This window comes from Nannospalax galili, unplaced genomic scaffold (genome assembly GCF_000622305.1).
Source record: "Nannospalax galili isolate Female #2095 unplaced genomic scaffold, S.galili_v1.0 scaffold173, whole genome shotgun sequence".
Lineage (NCBI taxonomy): Eukaryota > Metazoa > Chordata > Mammalia > Rodentia > Spalacidae > Nannospalax > Nannospalax galili.
In genome coordinates this window covers 1,712,201-1,736,583 of record NW_008334442.1, presented here as the reverse complement: position 1 = coordinate 1,736,583, position 24,383 = coordinate 1,712,201, and the positions used below count along the sequence as shown (strand labels likewise).

The following is a 24,383-nucleotide window of genomic DNA, read 5'->3' as shown; positions in this document are numbered from 1 at the left end:
AAAGTTACAGTGAAAAAATAAAAACCTGAAAAACCCAAATAATATATTTCCACAAAGTACCAACAGTCCTGTAGAGAAGTATGATGAAAACCGCCTAGAGATAACACAGGACATGGAATTCAAAAGAACAATTATAAATATGACAAAAGAATTAAGTGAATTTAAAGAACACACAAAGAAATCAAAGAACGGAAAGAAGATAGGGATAAACTTCTGAATGAATTCAGAGAAGAGTTAGAAATATTGAAGGATACTCAATGAAATGAAGGAAGTGAAACACTCAATAAGTCTATTAAAAATGACAGAAGAAAGCCTCAGTAATAGGATGAATGAAATGGAAAACAGAATATCAAGACTGGACGATAAACTGAATGAATTAGACCAGTCAAGCAAAGATTATGAAATATTTAAGAAAACATAAGACTTGAATATGCAGAAATTGTGTAACACCATAAAAGACCAAACATGCATCATAGACATAGAGGAAGGCGAAGAACCTCAGGATAATGGCATGGACCAGATCTTCAACAGAATTATAGAAGAAAATTTCCCAAAATTAAAGAAAGACATGCCCATACAGATACAAGAAGCATATAGAACACCAAATAGACAGGACCAGAAAAAAACTTTCCACTGCACACCATAGTAAAAACACTAAATGTACAGAACTAAGAATACTGAAAGCTACAAAAGAAAAACAAGTCACATATAAAGGAAAACTCATCAGAATTACAGCTGGCTTTTCAGTACAAACTGTAAAAGCCAGAAAGGCCAGGACTAAAGGAGTCCCAGTTTTAAATGAACACAGATGCCAACCCATTTACCTAGGGAAAATGTCTATTATAGTTGAAGGGGAAAGAAAAAATCTTCCATGACATAAATAGGCTGAAAGAATCCATGTCCACAAAACCAGGCCTTCAGAGAATTCTTGAAGCAATACAAAGAGCTGAAGAGAGGAATGACTATACCCAAGGAATAATGGAAAGGAACTTAATGAAGGTATAACTGTGGAACCCACAGTTACACCAAGAATGTGAACAAAAATCAAATGACAGGAATCAATACACATCTTTCATTAATAACTTTAAATATCAATGGACTGACTCCCCAGTTAAAAGACACAGACTACTTAAATGGATTAAGAAACAAAACCCATCTTCCTGTTGTCTGGAAGAAACTTATCTCACTTTCAAGGACAGGCACTACCTTAAGATGAAAGGATGGAAAAAAATATTCTAAGCAAATGGTACTAACAAAAAAGCAAGAGTTGCAATTCTAATATCTGATAAAATAGATCTCAAACTAAAACTAATCAGAAGAGATAAAAAGGGCCAACACTGGAAGAAACCCCAGTAAATATATGAACACATGGAGATTAAACAACACACTCCTGAATGATGAATGGGTCAAAGAAGAAATTTTAAAAAATAAATAAAAGTATTCCTGGAACTAAATGAAAAGGATGACACAACACAACAAAACCCCTGGGGCACACTGAAAGCAGTTCTTAGAAGGAAGTTTATAGTTCTAAGTACCTACATTTAAAAATCAGAAAGAACACAAATAAATGACTTAACATTACAACTCAAGACACTTGAAAAGCAAATAGAAATGAAACCCAAACCCAGCAGACAAGAAGAAATAACAAAAATTAGAGCAGAAATTAATGAAATAAAAACAAAGAAAACAATACAAAGAATCAACGAATCCAAGAGCTCGTTCTTTGAAAAGATAAACCAGACTGATAGACCCTTAGCCCAGTTAACCAAAAGAAGGAAAGAGCACCTCCAAATCAACAAAATCAGAGACGAAAAGGGAAACATCACAACAGACATCAAAAAGACCCAAAACATTATAAGGGAGTATTTTAAAGACCTATTTGCTACTAAATTTGAAAAAGAAATGGATAGGTATCTAAAAGCATTGGGAATCACCAAAACTAAATGAACAAGAGATCAACTCCAAAGGGATCAAAGACCTCAATGTGAATTCTGAAACTTGAAACTTTGAAACTTAGATGAATATATAGACAGTATTCTACAAGATATAGGTATAGGAAAAGACTTTCTAAATCAGACATCAGTTGCTCAGGAATTAAGTTGAAAAATTAACAAGCAGGACTTCATTAAATTAAAAATCTTCTGCACAGCAAAAGAAACAACCAAGGAAGTGAAGAGAAAGCCCACGGAGTGGGAGAAAATCTTCACCAGTGACACATCTGACAGAGGTTTAATATCCAGAATGTATAAAGAACTAAAAAAAAAACAAAGAATCAAGAAAGGAAGTAACCCAATTAAAACATGGGCTAAGGACCTGAACAGAGAGTTCTCAGAAGAAGAAATAAAGATGTCTAAGAAGCATCTTAAAAGGTGTTCAACATCATTAGTAATTAGGGAAATGCAAATTAAAACTACTTTAAGGTTTCATCTTTTCCCAGTCAGACTGGGTAAGATCAAGATGATACCACACTGGCTAAGATCAAGAGAACAAATGATACCAAATGTTGGAGAGCATGTGGGGAAAGGGGAACGCTCATCCACTGCTGGTGGAATTGCAAACTTGTTCAACCTCTATGGAAAGCAGTGTGGAGAACCCTTAAAAAACTAAAACTGAACCTACCATTTGACCCAGTTATACCACTCCTTGGCATATACACAAATAACTCATTGCAAAGACACTGTACATCCATGTTTGTTGCTATTCTTTTCACAATGGCTAAGAGATGGAAGAAACCTAAGTGTCCCTCAGCTGACGAGTGGATAATGAAAATGTACATTTATACGATGGCATTCTACTCAACAGCAAAGAAATGAAATTTGCAGGTAAATGGATAGAACTAAAAAAAAAAAAATATTCTCCCTCATATGTGAATCCTAACACCAAATCCTTATAAGTGAGTTTGTATCAACATAACTACAGGATCCAGAATAGTGAAAATGAACCAGGGAGGTAAAGGAAAAGAAAGAATCTGAGAGAGAAGAGCAGTAGAAAACATGCGTTACTAAGGGAGATGTGGATAAAAATGGGGTTATTTAAATGGGAGGGTGTGCTGGATAGCTTTAGTGTCAACTTGACACACCTGGGTTGAGGGAGCCTCAATTGGGAAATTGCCTCTATTGGACTGGCCTGTGGCCATGTCTGAAGGGCATCTTCTTGATGAGTGATGTGGGAGGGCCCAGCCCACTGTGGGTGGTGCCACCCCTGGGCAGGTGGGCCTGTGTTGCATAAGAAAGCAGGCTGAGCAGGGGCCAAGAGAGCAAGCCTGTAAGCAGCGTTCATCCATGGCCTGTGCTCCAGCTCCTGCCTCCAGGTTCCTGCCCTGAGGAACTGGGCTCCCTGATGAACTGCATGCGACCTGGGAGATGTAAGACAAATAAACCCTTTCCTCCCCAAGTTGGTACTGGTCAGAGTGTTTTGTCACAGCAATGAAGAACAAACTAAGATAGAGGGGGAAGGTTTATACAAGGAGCCTTGAGGATAAAGGAAAAGAAGGAGCTCAAGAGAGGTGGGACCACAGAAGAAGGGTATTATTAAGGGAAAAATGGGAAAAATAAGGGCGCTTTAAATGGGGAAACCTCGGTGGAAGGGTTATACAATGAGAGAAATAATGCCTAGCTAGTTTTAAAAAACCAGACAGAACCATATTAGTCCAAAATCATACTGACAAATTATACATACGACTAGTTCAAGGAACAAAATATATGTCTAGTCAAGGTTTATCTGAGAATGTTTGGTTTTTGCCCAAGCTTTATCTACATAGCACATGGTAATTAAAAATACCAGACTGGTAGAGCTAACCTTCTTGAATGTTTAACAGCCATACTTTCAGGCCTATACTAATCTGGTCAGAGGGACTTAAAGGACAATTTTTGCGGATCTGGAGAGATGGCTCAGCAGTTAAGAGCACTGACTGCCCTTGCAGAGGACCCACATTCAATTCCCAGCACCCACATGGCAGCTATGAACCGTCCTTAACTCCAGTTCCAGGGGAATCCAAAGCCCTCTTCTGACCTCCGCAGCATTGCACAACACCGGTGCACTCACATACAAGCAGGCAATATATTCTTACACTTAAAAATAATAAATAAAATATTTTTTAAAAGGACAGTTTTTGATCTTTGCCCTCCAAGTTCGACTAAGTTTCAGGGGACTATAGAGCATCTCTCACAATGTTCTGTAACTGTCCTCTTGCTCAGGAGGCCATGGAGACCCCAACTGATGGACTTGAACCAGTGTCCAGCCTACAAAGAGGAGGGTCAACACAGAGGAAACATTTCCTCCATGCTTCCATGTGAAGCCATCCACGGTAGAGAAGGACCTTTGACTATCTTCACGTAAATGGATCTGGTAAAAGAAAAGAGCCAGGGGTGCTGCCAAGCCCATGTGATCCCTAAGGAACAGATCCTCAAATGGCCTTAAGAATAAAAATAAATTGGTTTATTTGGGCCAACTGTATGGTCTTAAACACCGAAAGGGAAAGTATAACCAAAGATTTAAGTGATCAGTATATTTCTTTAAGAGTTCATGTGTATAGCTAAAGGCTATATAACAAGAAACAATGCCAGACAGGAGATACCTTCCTTTGAGTTGTTGGCCAGGGTGGCCCAAGAGACTCCCAGACAGTAACCCAGCCTAGAACTGAGAAAATGAATAGCAGACCCCAATCTCATCTAAAGGAATGTTGGCAACTGATTGCTGCTAGATGAGGAAGGACTAATCTTCCTAAAACAAGGGACTCTAGATAGGCTGACTAGACTCAGCGGATGGACTTGCACTGGGGAAAGACTGGGGGCACTGACAACACAGTGGACGGTAACAGGTATGACAGAGTATATGGGCTCCAGTGGGGTGGGGAGGCTATGGGAGGGTGCCATTTGGGATGTGGATATAAAGATAAATAAGATTGTTTAGGATGTTCTCTATGAAATACACAAAAAAAAAATCAGTAAGTAAAAAAAATACGAATTACAACTTGGCTCCTAGACCTGATTGCTTTTAAAAGATTTAAGTTCCTTGGATGCATACTAGCCACATAGGTCACCTTATGTTAGTCAGACTCCTTCTACTGTCAGTACGAAGGATATGTGCATTAGTACTGGTGATTTTCATTAGTAATGTGCCTACATACAAACTGCACAAGAAGAAACCCAGTGACTCAACTCACTGTCCAAAGAGTGGACTTCCATAATGCAGTCCTTCCCTTGATTTTCGTGACACATTTGATAGAGGCCCCCTTTTCTTTCTTTTTTTTTTTTTTTTTTTGTCTTTTTGAGACAGGGTCTCCCTGTAGCCCCAGCTGGCCTGGAACTCACTATGTAGACCAGGCTGGCCTTGAAGGTACAGAGATCCGCCTGCCTCTGCCTCCCAAGTGCTTGGATTAAAGGCATGCACCACCATACAATCCCTCAATGACTAGCAGTAGCTTTATCTTGTAGTTCTCCAGATAACAGAAACAACTTGAAGCCTAAATTCCTGGGGTCCATAAAGAATGTTGAAGCAGGAAATGACTCTGAAGAACTGTGGAGATACGCTGTTTAATTTGCTGTGTTAAAGGCAAGCATTCCAACTTCCTGTGGTTAAAACTCTTGCTGCATGAAACCAAATGTAAAGTTGTATTCTCTTCATACAGCTGTCAACCTTTCAACTGGTTGGTCTGTAGCTTCTGAGAAAAGACATGGTCCTGTTTTCAACAAGTGGATCAAGATTCTGCTTTGCAATTTCAATTAGATGGAAAACTGAGCTCCATCTCTTAAATCTCACCTCACTGTAGAACAGAACAGTGACAACTAGAGTATCCAGGATGGTTTTCTTATGGAGCCCTGTTTGTTAATTCATGTGAATTTTATTGTTTTTACTTATACAAACATACTAAATGTGTGTGCTATATGCAAAATCTAATTGATATGTGTAAAAGCTGGATATAACTGACACAGATGACAGAAAAATGTCTGAAGAAAACGTGTGGCAAATGTCAGTTTGAAACATCAAGAAAAGTCAAAGTTAAGATTCTTCATAGTTTCCTGACATTCTTCGTGTTTGTTGTAAATATGTTAGCAAATGAGCAGTGTAGAATTAAGGGTCAAATTGAGAACGTCACTCTCAAGTTGCTGATCCATACACAACATTAAATAACATGTTGCCTTTTTTCTTTTTTGAAACAGGATCTCATGTAGCCCAAGATGACCTTAAACTTCTGATGTTCCAGCCTCTTCTTCCGAAGGACTGGGGTAGCAGGGCTGTGCCACAAAATCCCATTTTATGTGGTAATGGGGATCAAATTCTGAACTTTTTACATGTTTGGCAAATACTCTTCCAACTGAACTATGTCCCCAGCCCTTTACCTTGACTTTAAAAAAAGAAAGAAATATTATGCTTCAAATTTTCTTATAGATAGCATTTTTGAGGGTCCGTGGAGATGAACTTTCTCCAGAACTACTTAGTCTAAATAAAGATAGAATGGTGTTTCTGTTATTGTTTTTCCCCTAGCTAAATATTTTGTATATGTTAAAACAATAGAAATATAGTATCTTTTATCACTAAAACTTAAAATTGATTGAATAAATTTTTCTTATACTTTTGCAAAATTCATAAGTCAGCTCAAACTTCCAAATAAATGTGGTATCTCCACAGGACAATTTCTCTGAACGCTATGGATCTGTTCAAAAGATCTGAAAATTTAACACTGATGTGTGTTTCTGAAATACCTATTTATCAATATTGGCTCTATTCTTAAATTTACAGAAATGAACAGAGCAAAAAAATCCAGTTAAAATATATTAAATACAGAAGCTCACCTATGTGACATGCCAGTAACCAGATGCAATTTTAATGAAACACCTACACTGTAAACAGAGAATAAAAGAAAGCCATGGGAAGAGGCCAGTCAGAGAACATAAACAAAACGAACATGAATTCAAGCAGGGAGTGCTGCAGTGGGAAACGCTCTTCAAAGATACACAACACCTAGAGCTAGGTCTGCACTTGTGTCTGCTAGTCACCTAGCTACAGTTACTTACTTTTTTTCATTTCATTAAAAATAATTTAAGTTAGCCAGGCATGGGGTACATGACTTTAATAACAGGACTCAGGAGACAGAGGCAGGTAAGTCTCTGTAAGATGGAGGCCAGCTTGGTCTACATAGTGAGTACGAGGCCAGCTAGGGCCACAGGGAGACCCTATCTCAAAAAGACCAAAAATAAATACTTTAAGTTCTCTATAATGTTATCTAAAAGCCTTGCAATTTTATTTATTGCACTTTTGAAAGAAACACTAAAATGAGTTAACTTAGCTTCCCTTGTGCACATTTTTCTTTGCTTTAGAGAAAAATAAGAAGGCAAGAGGGGTGGAGAATTTGAGAATATGCTGAAAAACTCCTTAAAATTATGATTACAGAAGATGAGTTACCATTTCAAATGAAAGAACCAGGAACAGGTTTGGTAGGAAAAGTTAATTTTAGTCCTAAGTTCTACCTTATAAAATTCTTTATACCCATCACTCGTGTGTGTGTGTGTGTGTGTGTGTGTGTGTGTGTGTGTGTGTCTTCTGTCAGCTGGTTGATTACAGAAAAGGGTGGCATGTGGATGATAGAGGTAAATACAGTTGATCTACTTCCAGCATAAACAGAAGTGCCCAGTAAAATAGAGAATGCACAAACACACACGCACTGAAGGACCCACACATGCATGCACAGAGAGAGAGAGAGAGACAGACAGACAGACAGACAGACAGACAGAGAAACTCAAAAACTAAAAATTACAAGAACGCAAGTTATAGCACCAACCATGTAAGGAAATACAAAGAAGCCAAGCCTGACAGATAAGGTTTTAAGGTCTACATGTACAGACAATGTGTGGTTTGGGGGCCTTACAGTAGACAATTAAAATGAAATGAAAGGTTCAAAAGAGACTGATGCCATTCAAAAGGGGGTTGGGAAGATAAACAGAAATACTGCCTGGGAGAAAAGCAAGGAAGTTGAATTTTTTTTTCCAAAATCTCTGGGCAGGAAAAAGTTTTCTGTAAAAGAGCAAAACCTAAAGATACATTTGGGATCCAAATGTACTTTACCTGTGTGCTATTGTGAGCCCATGCCCAATAACAAACAGATCCTAATAAGAGATTTTTATAGCCTATGGTGGTACAATCCCTAGGAAATACTGCTAAATAAACAGGCGCATAATAGTATGTTTGTATTTTCCTAAGGAAAGAAGATGTAAATTTGGTTTTACTCTAAAAAAATGAAAGAAATCAAAAACTAACTAAATTACTATGGGAAAGGAGAGAAAGTAGTAAAGAAGGAAAAATAGAAGCTAGACTTTTCCTATTTTGCCTTATTTTCTTGCCTTGAAATGATAGAAGATGTAAATATAATTGTAAAACAAAATTGAATCAATAATGTGAAATCCGAGAGGGAACAAGAGCTGTCAGAGGGGCACAAAAGGTCTCATGTGATATGAAAGTGGAAAGGAGATTAAGGGTGGGAGGGCACAAGGAGAAACGCAAAAGGTTCATGTGATATGAAAGTGGAAAGGAGATGAAGGGTGGGAGGGCACAAGGAGAAACAGGGGAGACCACAAAAACAAATTTCCTTTGAGAAATGTCATAATGAAGCCTAATTATTAGTAAGCTAATAGAAAAGAAAATTGAAAGCTATGAGGTAAACTAACCTATGTATCAAATTGCTAAGTCAAGCACACAGAGAACAACTATTCCCAGTGACTTCAGAGTAATTTAATAATAAGCTCTTAACAAGTACTAAAAATCCTGCATAGAAATTTTAAATTGTTTCCAGTAGCCATGTTGTTAGTAATGGCATTGGTATTATTAACATTAATATTTATATTTTAAATAGTTTTACTATTAGTAGGAACTACATTTTCACTAACAAGAACAAAAAAAAAAAAGAACAGAAAAACCCAAAAACAAAGAAAACAAAAAAATTAAGTGAAATTCCTTTAATCTTAAATCTGGAACTGAAGGATTTCATGGGAAAAGAAAAAAAAAAATCCTGTTTGTAAGATTGACCCTGTAAACTTCTGTTTTGGGGGCCTCCTGTCTATCCAGGAATTGTTCCTTATGCCTAAACTGTTCATACCATTTAATTACATCAAACCCCTCCTGTCTTTCTGAAACTCTGGAATTTTGCATATGCCAGGAAGAGGCATGACCAGCCTTCAATAAACACCATGGGCACAAACTTTCTACGGCAGTTTCTGGTAGACACTTCACAAATGTTATGAGAACTCTTCCTGAGGCAACAAAGTTTGTGTTGTTTGAGGGTTCTTGGACCCTCAAAACTCAACTTCATTTTCCTTTGTTACAAAAATTTTTGTGTACTTCTGCTATAATAAACATACCAAAAGTATTACTGTGTGCTGAGTCCTATGAGTCTAGGGAATCACTGGAACCTACAGGTAGAGGGTGGTTCTATCAACTCCAAACACTAAGAAGCTGATTTCCTCAAAAAAATAAATTATGCAGGACAAAAAGAAGGAAAACCTGTAAAGATGATACATCAACTATTAATTTTAATGGCTTTTAGCTCATCTGATAAAGACGGCAAATGCAGAAACAAATTTGTTTTTCAAAAACAACAAAACCAGGCATGATGGCATTTTCCTGTATTCTCAGAACTCAGAGGACCTTAGGTTATTTAAGCTTATACCAGTACTTGGGAGATAGATACAAGAGGATCAGGAGTTCAAGGTCATTCTCAGCTACATAATGAGTTCAAGACCAGCCTAAACTAAAGAAGACCCTGTTTCAAAAAACAAGCATGAAAAGTTCCATAAACTTAAATCAGTACTAATACTTTTAGGACATTCTATATAAATAGAAATTAAGGTCAAGATATGTAAAACATATGTGTATATATATATATATAAAACCATCAAAAAATAAATCAGAACTCAAAAATTAGCCACAAGGTGTTAATCATTGGTTGTTTATACAGAAGTAGTACTTATTCATTAAAAAAATCAGATAGCCCCCTCTTTAAGCAAGATATTTCATAAATTAAAAAAGTAGAAAAAGCTAACCAGTCTGTTTATAAAGTAGTGTAACATTAATGTCCAAAATGACAAAACATGAATAAAAAGACTACAGGTCATTTTCTTTTATTAACATAGATGAAAAGAAAAATTCTACATGAAATATGAGCAAACATACCAAGGAAAGTATGTATCTGTCTATACTATCTATGTGTCTACATAAGTTTGCACATGTGCACATGGGTACATAGAAGATAATGATCAAGTACAGTTTCTCCCATAAAGTCAAGAATTAACATTTAAAAATATACTAATTTGTTATATTAGCATATTAAAGGAAGAATTCTTATTTAATATTTTTTACCTTTAATGTATATTTTATTGAATTTCTATGCATTTCATACTTTAGTCATATTTAGACCCCCTCCCCCCATCCACACCCCTCCATAGCACTGTCCACCAGATTTCATGCATTCTCTCATATATGTTAAAGCCTATTCAGTCAAGCTTTTGTACCCAGATGTCCCTCGGTGCAAGTTCATCGCTGGAGTCTAATCAGCCTATCTGGAGTTACTCCCTCTCCCAGCAGTAATCAATTGCTAACAGTTCCTCTGCTAAGGTTGAGGCCTGCTGCCCATTTCCCCAGTTCTGGATTTTTGCCTGGTTGAGTTTGCATGAATGTTGTACATGGTGTCATGATTGCTGCAAATTCCTATGAGCAAGTTCCCAGAGGCCTGGAAGACTCTTTTTCCTTCTATTCCTGCACCAACCTCTGGCTCTTAGAATCTTTTCTCACCCTTCCCTGAGCCATGGGTGGGTGAGGTTTAATATAGGAGTCCTATCCAAGGACACACACACTACAGTCTCTTATTCTCTATGCCTTGGGTAGCTGTGGCCTTCTGTGTGCATTGCAGTCTCCCACTCTGTTGCATGAGGAAGCTTCACTGGTGAAAGTTGAGGGATACATTAATAGTCTCTCTACCCTCTGTTCCACGAGCCTTAGGTGTAAAGATTCCACTGTAGGTGTGTCACGTAGGGCTTGGCATCTCTCAGACACTTATTCTCTGTGTGTTGAACTTTGTAAAAGCTTCCATCTGATGCAAAAATAAGCTTCTTTGATGAGTGGTGAATGGTATATTTATCTGTAAATATAAGGATCCATATTCAGAATACAGTAAGAAATTATACTTGTCTAGACATATGACAGAGATAGGGTTTTCCCTAGAATCTACGACCTCTTCTGTCATGTATATTTGGCTATGTTTACAGTGCCACCCATGAGTTCCCTCTGATTGAGAGGGCTTAAAAGTCCAATTAGACAGCTGTTGATTACCCCCAAGATAAAAGTGCCACTACTACACAAATATAGTTTATTGTGCTGGTCACTGTTATGGTTATTAGGCTTTAAAGCTGGGATTGGACCATTGATTGATTTTTCTACCTTAGTAGGTTGCATACTATCCTCCAGAGCTTTGAGAGCTAGTCTTCAGGGAGGAGGCTTCCAGGTCAGTTCCAGCTCCATTGCTCCAAGTCTTGTGTCTGAAATATGTCCTGTCTTCAGCAATAGGGTCTTACCTTCAAGTTCTAAGTGGTAAACAAGGGCTGTGGCAATAGTCTGTATTATTTTGGGAGTCTCTTGAACTACCCTGACCAACAACCTGAAGGGAGGTTTCTCCTGTCTGACACTATGTTTCTTGTTATATAGCCTTCAGGTGTACACACACACTCATGTTCAGACACTGTATGTGTATTTTTCAGCAGGTTTTTGAGCTAATACATTTACCCCTGTTTTTTCACACCACCTAAATTTTATTTATCTCTCCTCTCGCTCTCCCTGTCTGACCTCCCTCCTCCCTCCACAGTTAAAGTACCCTCATTTTCCCCTTGATAATACCTGCCTCCTACCTTGATCCCCTTTACCCCCGTGATTCCCTATCTGTCCTTCCCTCTTCCTTTCCCACTTTAACACCCCAATTCCCCCCCCCATTTCCTTTTTGGTAACATCTGTTTCCTACAATCCCCCTTTTTGGGGCTCTTTTCAAGGAAGAATTCTTAAGAGTACTTCAAAAATAAAGGAAAAAATACATATCTATTATTAAGAACCACTTAGAAAGCTAAGAATATATATTCTTAATCTAATATTTAATGGTAAAACTTTAGTATTTTTAATGAGACACATGATAACAATGTTATTACTATTTCTATTCAACATAATTTAGGAAAGCCTAACAAATTTTTTAAATATTTAAGGATTGACAGTATATAGTTTTTACATATTTTACAATATGTTAACAGATAACACAATTACACAAAGTATCCAAAAGAATCTAAAACTCAAAACTATAAAATAATTCAACAATATTTGGATATATGATCAGTATGCAAAAGACTAACAACATTCTTATACCAAAGTAAAATTATAATGAATGACCTCATCTACAATAAAACAAAATTATAATGTGCCTAGCTGTGTGTTTAACAAAATCTTGCTAAGATTGTTATAGAGAAAAGTTATAAAACTTTACCGTCAGACACAAATGGAAACAAAAAAATAGGAACATAGACCACATTAATGGATAGGAAGATTTAGTCTCATAAGACTATCAATTCTTTCAAGTCTCAGGGAACATTACGGAAGAGGAGGCAGAAAGATTGCAAAAGGCAGAAGTTGGAAATGACTGAGGTAAAACAGTACCTTTTGGACATGACAGGACCTGTGCACTCAAGAAGTCATAGCAGCTGTGTTTTCCTGCTCAAAATCAAGCCATTAACATTCCAGCATGGATGACAGAGGGGTACATGGGTGCCCACCCTAGCTGAGGAGCTAGTGACATCAGTGGCTGCTAGGGAGGAAGAGTCGTTTTTCTTTAGGGATATAGTTCTGGGTAGGTTGACCATACTCCAGTGGATGGCCCCATACCCATACACATATGGGCAGCACTAAATTAGACTCAGTGGATTATAAAAAAAATTGTATTAAAGGAGACATGAAATTGGGCAAGGTGTTGGGGTAAGATCCAGGAGGAGTTGTATGGCAGAAGAAAAGGGGCAAATATAATAACAAAACATTGATATATGTATGAGATTCTCAAATATTAAATAATATATTGTTAAAAATCTATTCTCGCCGGACATGGTGGCGCATGCCTTTAATCCCAGCACTTGGGAGGCAGAGGCAGGCGGATCTCTGTGAGTTCAAGGCCAGCCTGGTCTACATAGTGAGCTCCAGGACAGCTGGGGCTACAGGGAGACCCTGTCTCAAAAAGACAAAAAAAAAAAAAATCTATTCTCAGGTGCATTCAGGGTAGTATAAGCATAGACTGCCCACCTGACCCCACACTTCAGACTGATGTTTCAGCCTTTTGAGATAATCCTCTTTGCTGACGTCCCTGTCCAACAGGAAGTAGCTAAAAAGAAAAAAAAGGGGGGGGCACTGTTGCCCCTTATAATCAACAAAAGGCTGCAATATTAGGTTCCTGGCAGGCTCCTAAAATGGCAACTAAGTTCCCAATATTCTAAAATGGTGAGTCTGGACTTTCCCCCGGGAAAGTCCCTCTGCTTATCAGGAGACCAACCAATCCTGAGCTGAACTGCCCAGCCTACATCATGGAAAGTTAGCCAAGAACCTAACTGCCTATAAAAGATGTCTGACTTCCCCCAGCTGGTTGTTGTTTCTCTGCTCACTGAGAGCTTTCAAATAAACTGCTATCACAACCTTCACCCCCCAAAAATCTGTTCTCACTAAACCACCGTATAAATTCATTTGCGATAGAAATTACATAAGGAGCTGGGCATGGTGGTGCACACCTTTAATCCCAGCACTTGGGAGGCAGAGGCAGGCAGATCTCTGTGAGTTCAAGGCCAGCATGGTCCACATAGTGAGTTCCAGGACAGCTGGGGCTACAGGGAGACCCTGTCTCGAAAAGACCAAAAAAAAAAAAAAGAAATTACATAAGGATTAGTAAAAGTGGACAACATGACTTTTAATTGATATGAAAGAGAACAGACTAAAAAGGAGACACTTTTAAAGATGAACAATGTGGGAAGACTGTAGGAGGCATCATCCTGCTGAGTTTGATCATTTAGATGGCGTGATGTTGGCATAAGGTTATACAACTCAGCCTCCACAGATTAGAAGAACCAGAAACAGACCCATGTACACATAATTATTTAGTATATAAGAGAGTTGGCAAAACAAATCATTGAGGAAAGCATATATTATTCAGAAACAATTGTGAGAAAATTGGATATACATAAGGGAAAAATATATCATCAAAACAAAACCCAGGTGGATTTCAAAAACCTAAATGTATAGTTGGAGATGTAGCTCAGTTGGTAAAGTGCTTGCCTAGCATGCATGAAGCCCTGAATTTGATTCCTACCAAATTTATAATCCTATAATCTCTGCCCTCAAAGGCAGAGGCAGGAAGATAAGAAGTCTAAGGTCATCCTTGGCTACATAGCAAAGTTATGGTCAGCCTGGGATACGTGAGACCTAGTCTCAAAAAACAACAACATCAAAATTAAATACAGAAAAAAATTCTTAACACTTTTAGAAGAGAAGAAATTAACAATATAATATCAAAACAGGAAATGCATTCTTAAACAAGACCAAAACGTTTATTTACAGATAAATATTTACAACTTCTTTGCATCAGATACTACAAGCAAAGTTTTTAAAAGCCACAAAATGAGATAAATTTATAGTACCTATAACCAAAAGCAAATTATTATACAGAATCCTTAAATCAAAAACAACACAGTTTAAAAACAAAGTAGGGCTGGCCAGAGAGATGACAGCAGGTAAAGGCTGCTGCCAAGTCTAAAGACCTCAGTTCGATCCCCAGGCCCACATGACAGGAAAGAGCAGGCTCTCTCCTCTGACCTCTGACCCCTACACATGTGCTATGGTATGTGTCTCTGCATACACATACACACACACACACACACACACACACGGAAATAAATTAATGTAATAAAAAAGAATGTGAATAGGTAATTCAGAGAAAAGGAAATCCAAATAGCCAATAAACCTATGAAAGGTTGTCTATTCTCACTAAATATTACCTAAGTTCATATTAAAACAAAATAACATTTTACACTATAATCTAATAATATTAAATAGCAAGCATATAAGAAAAAGGAAATTTTATGCACTGCTGATTAAAGCATAAATAAGCCGTACTACTTTGGGAAAAGAGCTGATCACATGCTTTAAATTTGATAATGATTACAACCAAGGAACGTACCCTCTAAATAAACTTTAACACAGTAAGCAAAAAAAGAACAGGCATAAAAGAGCTCACTGTCAAATTATTTTAACATTTAGAAATGAAAAATAAATTAAACGTCCACAAATCAGTGATCAATTAAATATTGCAGTGATATTTACACAGGGAATTCTGCGGAAATGATGCTGCATGCATCAGTGTAGATAAATATGTAACGTACAATACTGAGTGAAATAGCCAACTCCAAAACATGTAGAGTATGATGGAGTCTGTACGAAGCCTAGAACCTGCCAATAGTATATCAGAACTTTCTGCAATGGTAAACACACCCAGAATCTGCGCCATCTCCTAGCTGCATGTTGAGCACTTAAGTGGCTTTGCTCCTAAGAAACTGAATATACTTCATTTTAATTGAAACTTAATTAGCCACATTTGTTTAGCAAGTACTATATTGATAGAACAGTATGTATAATCTATGGATTTGGGAGATGAACATCTACAGTCTTCATGGTGATGTTCCTTTCTGGAGAAGTGAAACAGGCAGAATAAGATAGGAAGGAACTCAAAAGCTTTTGTGGCTTTTTATTTCCTCATAACAAAAAAAGTATATGTAAAAGGGCCAGAGTGCTAATATTGTTAGTATTTTTTAATCTCTACTTTCTTAATGTTTGAAATCTATCATTTTTCTAATACTTCCTAAATTAAATATTTCATTTTTATTATTTGAATTATTTTTCCATTTCAATGTTTAGGTAACTTTTGAAAGTATAATATATTTAAATCTCTAAATAAGATACCTCAAAGAAAGTAGAACTTTATGGTACCTGTAAAACTCAGAGGTTCACCTGTCTTATATATAGTCTTGATGGATACATAAATCATTGAGAAAACCAAACATAAGGAACAAAAAATCCTTCCAACATTCCTCACATATGTGAATTTCACAATTAACTTTTGATTGTCCAAGAAAGACATTTCAAAAATCTATTGTTCTCCTTAGAATCTAGATAAACAAAAAACCATGATTTTTTCTTTTTTAATATATTTTTTTGTTTCTTTATGTGTATGTGTGTATTGCCTGCATATAGGTAAGTACACCAGTGTTGTGCAATGCACATGGAGGACAGAAGAGGCTGTTGGATCCCCTGGAACTGGAGTTACAGACAGTTGTTAGCTGCCCTGTAGGTGCTGGGAACAGAACCCAGTTCCTCTGCGAGAACAGCCACTGAGTCATCTCTCCAGCCTTCATCTAGTTTTTTGCTTTGTTTTGTTTTGTTTGTCTTCTTGAGACAGTGTCTCCCTGTAGCCACAGCTGACCTGGATTCACTGTAGAGACCAGGCTGGCCTCAATCTCACAGTGACACCTGCCTCTGCCTCCCGAGTGCTGGGGTTAAAAGTGTGGGTCAAACATGCGTGGCCTAAATTACATTTATTTTTCTCTGTGTGTGTGCGTGTGCGTGTGCGTGTGTGTGTGTGTGTGTGTGTGTGTGTGTGTGTGTATGGTGTGTACTCATACAGAGGCATACACACCAAGGTCAGACGACCACTTACTGGAGTCAGTTCTCTCTTTCTACAGAATGGGTTTGGGGGGATTGAACTGAAGCTATCAGGTTTGGTTGGAAGCACTTTTACCCCCTGAGCCATTTTGCTGCCCTAAGAGTGCTCTTAACCACTGAAATTAAATACTAAAAATAGCACTACACTATAGTCATGGGAGCCTTTTTAATTTTTTTTACTGAATTTTTGTGTATTTCATACAGAAAATCATCTTTATGCCCCCTTCTCCTTTGGCACTCTCCCATAGCCCCCTGCTGGAGTTCATACATTCTGTCATTTGTATTAGGCCTATTATGTAAACTTAGTGTCCTGAGATGTCCCTCAGTGCAAGTTCATCTACCGTGGTTTAGTCAGCCTATCTAGAGTTTCTCTCTTCAAGATCAGCTCTTCCTCACCCAGCAGTAATCAGTTGCCAATAATTCTTTGACTAAGATTGGGGCTTGCTGTTCATTTCCACAGTTCTGTGCTGGGCTTTCCTCTGCCTAAGTTTGCATGGATCTTATGTGTGCTGACACCATTTCTGTAGGTTTGTATGAGCAGGGTCCCAGGTGCCTGTAGGATTATCTCCGTAGTCATGGGACTGTTTAACTTTCTAGTATCAGTTTATTTTTAAATTTTTTTCATTTCTTTGTCTATTTAGTGGAGGCATACACATGCCATGGCAGATATGTGCAAGTCGGAGAACAACTTGAAGGAGTTGATTCTCTCCTTCTACCATGTGTATTCCAGGGATCAAAGTCAGACAGACAGACTTGGTGACAAGTCCCTTTACTGAGTCATCTTGCCTACCCAGATATCAGTTTATATTAATTTTTGTTTTATTTAACAGTTTCCTGGTACACAGGGTAAATTACAGAGTTTCTGAATTTGTTACCAATTTTTTTTAAAGTTGAGAACTTTTAATGAGTTTTGTCTCTTCTTTCAAATGCATATTCAGTTATTTAAAAATAATAGTTACTTTGTATAGAAGTATCAAAACAGCACAATGAGAATCCAAACCTCCTTCCTCCTGTCTGACACCTCACCCTAGATGCCCACAGACGAGATAGCAGAGAAGACAGTGAATGCACAGTCAGTCAATGACCTGTGACTGTTTTTCAAAAGGGAGAAACTTGCTAGTATACAGTTTCCATGAGTCTTAAAGTCAACATTCAAAATTCTCAATGTATTTTCTGATGGAAATACCAAGAGCCTCAACAGAAAACTGATTTTCCAGACAAGTTTCATGTTTACAGATATGAATACTTAGACTCAAAAATCTAAAACTTACATATCTCATATAGTTTTCCTTTTTATTTTATAAAATACAGATTTTCTGGACAAGAAGGGCAAATACAACTAATCATATGCATACATACACACTTACACACACACATACACACACACTTATCAGAGATCAGTTTATTCGGAACCCTACCCAAGTTATCATAATAACAAAGAATGTGAAAAAATAATTGTTTTGTGCTACTCAACTACACAATTTTTAGTTACACCAATTTGCATGATGACAAAAATGTCCACATCACAGGAGAGAAACTTGATTGTTTATTATCTGTTCTGACTGACCTACATGCTGCTTTGGGGTATGTTTCTTTGGATGATAGTACAAACGACAGAAAATGACAATGATTATCTCTTACTTTTTCATGGTAAAAGATTACTGCGACAGTCCTGATTTCCATCCCCTTTCATAAAATAAACACAGAACTTATTAATGTGATGACTAATTTTACATGTGACTTTCAGTGAACCTCCAGAAGTGCAGGTTACATCTTCTTTCCAGGTATGTCTGAAAGTGCCACTGATAAGTATTGGACCAGGAGACTCAGTAAAGGTCATCCCAATGCAGAGGGCATCACCCAGGCTACTGAGGACCTGAATCACTTGCTTCCTTCCTTTCTGTCTGAACTAGGATATAGCAAAGAAAATGAACACATAGGCATACTAAAAATATTGCATAAAATAGCTTTCTATCTGTATAACTTTTATAAATATATATGTGAAACTAATGAATTTCATGCTTAGGCTTGGATTGCATCCCCAAGATTTCTCATTACATTCAAATATTCCAAGATTTTAAAAAATTAGAACTCTGAAACACATTTGGTCCAAACATTTTGGATAATAGATACACAAGTTGTAGTTTCAGTTGGTAATTCTAATAACATCTAAAACATAATATTCCATACCAAGTACTAAACATGCAATAGCTACTCAGAAATCTATATTGAAAATAACTAAGCGAAAAAGTAATTATTGAATATCATTAATTATTCATCATTTGATTAAAAAATGTAATTCAGTGTATACATTTTGCTTTGAGCTTCCAACCTAACACTGGGCTTTTACCTCCACCACCTGTTTAAAAAAGAAATTCATTCAGGGAACCAGTGACGAGGTGAACGGGGTCATCACAGAATCTGGCAGGCTTCCTCTGCAACCCTAGGAAAAGCTGTGTGTGTACAAGCTTTGACATTATTTGTAACTTACTTGCCCCCCAGTGATCAATAAGATGTTATCAAAATATGGTTTCCACTCCACTGAAGTGAGAGAAACATTTCAAAGAAAGCAATTCTTGCTGAAATATGAATTAAGTACTTAGAGAAGCAGAATTAACATTATGACACAGTATAATTAGGACTCAAAGTGCAGACCAATTAATTTTTAAGAAATTTAAGATTAAATTTTGATTTTTTCATATAAACAAATAAGAAAAGAAAAATATTATGGCATGACATTAAAAATCCTTATTTTATTTTTTAAATTTTCACAAGTTATGCAATTCAAACAACTGTACAAATAGTTCATGCAGCAAAAAAATTAAAAAATTTAAAGTAATAACAGATTCTCTTTACCAAGTTAAATTTCAACAAAAATAAAACATCAATTAAAAAGTAATATAAAATTTAAATGCTTCTATTAATACCTATGGGAAAAATTTTGACTTTGACCAAGTTCATAGTTCTTAAAGTCATATTTTCAAGCAAAGAGGCACCATTATAAAAATATGACATAGACAAAGAGAAAATTTGCATGTGGAATTGTTCAACTGATTCTAAGTGCATAAAATTGGGGCATTTTTCTCTGATGATCCAATTTTTACATTTAACATTGTTTTTATAATTTTTTTCAAATAATCCCTTATTACTTCAAAATTACTTAAGCTTATCTAGTCAATAGAAAATAACTCCCATCCATAGCTTTATCAAAGCCTTACTACTCAAACGGATGCATAAATAATTGTAACAATGTTGTTCTTAGTTGCTAAGGATAGTTTTCATGTCTTTTTATCACCTAAATATGTACCTATAACTTTTTTCCTCAATTGTGCATATTTTTTGGAACACCACTCATTTTTCCTTAGTATTTGTGATTATTTTAATTTTAAACTAAATTCTGGAATATTTTTACCAATATCCATCTCCTCCATTTGACTATAAAAGAATACAACGACCATATCTCATTTACTCTTATTTGACCCTCAGCATCTAACGTACTGTCTGGCTTATGGTAGATGATAAATGCACACTGATCACTCAGAGGGTGTTATTAACAACAAATACCCATTGTTTCAGTTACTTTTAGAAAATCTTTCCTGTCTGCTCTACATAAATCAGAATAGTAAATAGATGGTCATCTAGATAATGTCAAAGACCTTTTTTCTGCAAGTGTGTGTTCAAGAAATGTACTTCTAACAATGTGAGACGATGGGAAAGGGATTTGTTAAGAGGAGGGAGAGTTGACTGGGGCAGGAAGGAGATAAGAGAAGGTGGGATGAGAGCAGTCAAAATGAATTGTGTGTGTGTGTGTGTGTGCAGCTGTCAGACAAATTTAATTAATACAACAACAAAAAAAAAAGAAAATCACTTAAAGTTACCAAATAAACTTTTTTAAAAAGGAAAGAAATGCAACACTTCTGCTGGGTGTGGTGGCTCACATACTCAGGAAGCCGAAGCAGGATAATCACCATGAGTTATAGTCCATCCTGTGATATAAAGTGACCTCTGGGTTAGCCTGAGATATTGTGTAAGATCCTGTCTCAAAAACAGTTCAAAACATAGCATCAAGCTGCCTTCCAAATATTACTGTTTATTTTGGCAAATGCTACTCTCAGCCTTATTCAGAGAAGGCTCTCTTTCCAGTATACATTAGTGAATGAGGATATTCTTAGCTGCACAAGGTACTAAGAAAAAAATAGAAGACATGTATTCATCTTTAAAAGTGATTTATACTATCCCAGGGCTGGAGAGCTGGCTCAGTGGTTTAAGAGCTCTGGCTGCTCTTCCAGAGGACCCGGGTTTGATTCCCAGCACTCACACCACAGTGGTTAACAACCATTTGTAACTCCAGTTCCAGGGGATCTGACGTCCTCTTCTGACCTCTTTGGGCATTGAACAACACAAGTGTATTTACATGCATGCAGGCAATACACCCATATACATAAAATAAAAAATAAAAAAAATGTCATTTCTACCATCCAATCTAAGGCTCAATAAGCATTGCAGAAGAGGCATAAAGAATGTAAGAGCAGGAAAATAAGGAGCAAGGGCTGTGAAATAACATCTGGGCAAGACACAGCCATTCCAATCGCAAACTCACAGCAGTTGCACATCTGAAAAATAAAAAAGGACCATCAACAGTCAGGCATGGATGGAAGAGGGAATCAGTGAACCCTACCTCTCACTGCTGAACTATTTGCTACTGATAGATTCAGATAAAGGGGAAATCATTGCCTTCAGTTGTGTACCCACTGGTGGTCCCATCAGGGTACAATGGACAGTTCCAATCCAATGGTCATACAGATGGCCCTGGTCAAACTAGATGGATCACAAAACAAAACCAAAAGTCATGAATCTAAGATGGGAACTGGTAGGGATGGGAGAAGGGGTTGACAGAAAGGGAGATTAAAAAAAAGGGGGGGTATGGGAGAGAGAAATAAGAATACATCTCTCTCTCACACACACACACGCACACACACACACATGAAACCATCAAAAATAGTTAATAAAGAAAAATTGACTAGTTTAACTAAACATTAACTGAGATTTTATTCTAATATGTATGTTATATACACCTATCTATGTATATGTGCAATGTGTATGTCCTGACTTCATTCTTTTTTAACTTTTTATTGAGCTTTTAAAATTTTATATATTTCCCACTCTAATCCATACCCCCTCCGCAATCCATGCCTCCCCTTATCCCCCCACTGAACCCTATGCACTCTACCATACATACTTAGTCCTATTCCATCAGGTGTTTATACCCAAGTGTCCTTTGGTGTAAATGTGTCCACTGGACTCTAGTCAGCCTATCCAGTGGTCGTGTGTAAGTCATACTCTCCCTCACCTAGTAGCAATCAGTCTCAAATAGATCTCAATTTAGTGCTGGCCTGCCACCTATTTTTTACCTCCACTCTGGGCCCTTGTTTCATTGAGCTGACATGTGTCCTGTACTTGATGCCACCACTGCCACAGACTCACATAAGCAACCCTCCAATGGCCTGGAAACCTCCACTTCCCTGTAATCATGAACCAGCCCTGGCTCTTACAATCTTTCCACCTCCTCTTCTGCAATGATCCCTGAGCTGTGGGTGGGTGAGGTTCTGTATAGGAGTCCCATCCTACACCCTAGAGTCTCTTATCCTCCAAAACACCCAGATGTGGATTTCTGTGTGCATTGCACTCTGATGTATAAGGGAGCCTCCCTGGTGAGAGTTGAGGGGTTCATTAGCCCTCTCTTAACTTTATTCTTAATAGTATAATTAAAGCTGTATCTATATATACCATTTTTCTTGTCATTTTCAGAAATTAGGATACATCATGTTTTTGTATAGGACACACATGTTTGATAAATTACTTATGTTGTGACAAAAATTCCCTTTGGAAAAAAGTCCAAAAAAGATATAGTACTTTTATCTCTTTACTTCTTTAATTTGTAGTTAATTTTAAAGTAACAAACTAAAAACAAAATGAAAATTTCAAGGAGTTGCTGAACAGATACATAGTACAAGAAGAAATTATAAGCATGATCCAACAAACTGGCAGCTATGTTTTCCGACTTAATGTACTCAAATATTTGAGGAAGGACAACAAACGTGTGCCCATAAGAAATAACTGAACCAAATAAATGGACTGATGAAGTTTTCTCCTGGAAAAGAGCTCCTGTTACACTATTTTTCTACACACAGGAAAAAAATGTATAAATACATCACATTTATATATACTGTGTACAAATATATATGCACACATATACACACATTTTCACAGAAGAGGATAAACAAGGTTAAAAAATGAAGATAATATTGCTACAGGCTCTTCTGGCTTTTAAACTTTCCAATAAGAAGTCAGTGGTTTTTTTATAGGCTTTTCCTTTATGTGTGGCATGGTTGGAGTTCTAAACAGAAATAACTAATTCCTGGATATCTTCTTGATAAACCTTTACGGTGCTATAGAGCTACTGAAGTATGTGGTGGCATTGTAGAGTGGAGATATGGGAATTCAAAGTCAGATTTCAGAGAAACTAGAGCTTAACACAAAGAAAAGAGCAGCTCTCTCCATCTGATAAGACTTGTCCCAGAAGAAAACCAAGAAGCAAGAGGGACACCAGGATTCCTCCCAGTTAGTCTCCTATGATCTCAATCCTTTTATTTTCTTTCACTTATTTGGTTATACTTCTATTTTCATATTTTCTTTAGTGATAACTTCATTATTATATGTTTTTAATAGACTTTGGAGTGTAACTCTATTATTTGAATGTACAGAGTGTTAGATACTTAAGACAAAAATCAATTATACAATTGCAGAATACTCTCAAAAATGTTATCAGAAGGGAAAGAGAATAGAGTACATACTTTTCTTCCACTTTCAGAATGTTACTAACAACAAAAATCAGGTAACTTATTAGCCAAATGTTTATGCAATAACATTTAAACATCATAACTAATCAAGGTTATTAATATTCTTCTTTTCAGAAGAGATTAATAAACTAGATAAGTTATCAAGACTTGTATCCCATATTCTGGGGAAAATCAACGTGAAACAGGGACAATGAGACTGTGCACATGACCTATTGGGTATCTCTGTTCATAATTTACAAACTTGAATAAGTTGTAAATGGTCAAAAAATTATAATCTTGAGTTGCTAAAACTATTATTCTGAGAGCTTCCACAATACATCCTAGGAACAAAATGACTTCAGTTTGGGGCCCATGACCACAGAGTTTTGCAAAATTGCTTCTTCTGTTTGTTTGTTTGTTTGGCACAACATTTGTAAAAATATTCCCAAGCATAGAAAAACATAATAAAATCCATCCTTTAACATTCTTAGAAAATTGTCATTTACAAGGGAAATTCTGCCTAATTAAAATACTAAGCTAATTTTTTTATTGTTTTTGGAAAATTTCATGGATGCAATATATTTTCATCATATCCACCCTTCTCCCCCACAACTCCTCCCATAAAAACATAATAAAATCCATCCTTTAACATTCTTAGAAAATTGTCATTTACAAGGGAAATTCTGCCTAATTAAAATACTAAGCTAATTTTTTTATTGTTTTTGGAAAATTTCATGGATGCAATATATTTTCATCATATCCACCCTTCTC

General features: G+C 36.8%; 1 long non-coding RNA gene across 3 annotated transcripts in view; it reads right to left on the bottom strand.

The window, feature by feature from the left end:
* LOC103731026 overlaps positions 1–24,383 on the bottom strand; it is a 131,504-nt gene that overhangs the window by 44,417 nt on the left and 62,704 nt on the right. Inside the window, exon 5 of one of the 3 annotated variants that reach the window (XR_003848891.1) lies at positions 10,876–11,128. The exons of the other annotated variants lie outside the window; for them this stretch is intronic. This is a non-coding gene — a long non-coding RNA (uncharacterized LOC103731026). Of the gene's footprint in view, positions 1–10,875; positions 11,129–24,383 lie in introns of those variants that run through there. 3 annotated transcript variants of the gene reach the window in all.